Raw genomic sequence first — 537 nt, 5'->3', positions numbered from 1 at the left:
AGAGGCAGTAAGGTTTCATTGATTGCACCTTTAAATATTTAGACTGATGTTTTGAAAAGTTCTATATTTGTTAATGTTGTTATGCTTCACACAGTATCCTTTATATTTGAGGTGTTACACATGTGGAAACACTTTGAATCAGTGTGAGCATGTGTGTGTTTTTTAAGTGTGCAACAGTGCATGAGTAGGTTCATCCAGAGGTGGTGTGTTTGTGTTATATGTATTTACGATTATGAGTCCACCCTTTTATGAATATTAAGAAGAGTTAATGAAGATTTTCTATGGAGACACTGTGTATGCTGCCAAATAGACTCTCGTCTGCCAAATGTTGCACTAGTATGAACTTCAGTTCCCTCACCTCGTGAGATACTATTTTTTAAATAATGCAATGTGCTTCAAAGCACAAACGTTGTATTGTGCCAAAATGATGTGCCAGCTTTCACTGTGAAAGAAACACACAACTAACAACACACAGTTTGTAGCATTACACAAACTGGAACTCAGGTTTAGGACCATCATCAGCAACATTTCAATCAT

The sequence above is a fragment of the Semicossyphus pulcher genome, unplaced genomic scaffold (genome assembly GCF_022749685.1).
Source record: "Semicossyphus pulcher isolate SPU_LCO1_2020_fin unplaced genomic scaffold, fSemPul1.0.p SCAF_16, whole genome shotgun sequence".
Taxonomy (NCBI): domain Eukaryota; kingdom Metazoa; phylum Chordata; class Actinopteri; order Labriformes; family Labridae; genus Semicossyphus; species Semicossyphus pulcher.
This window is presented reverse-complemented; position numbering follows the sequence as displayed.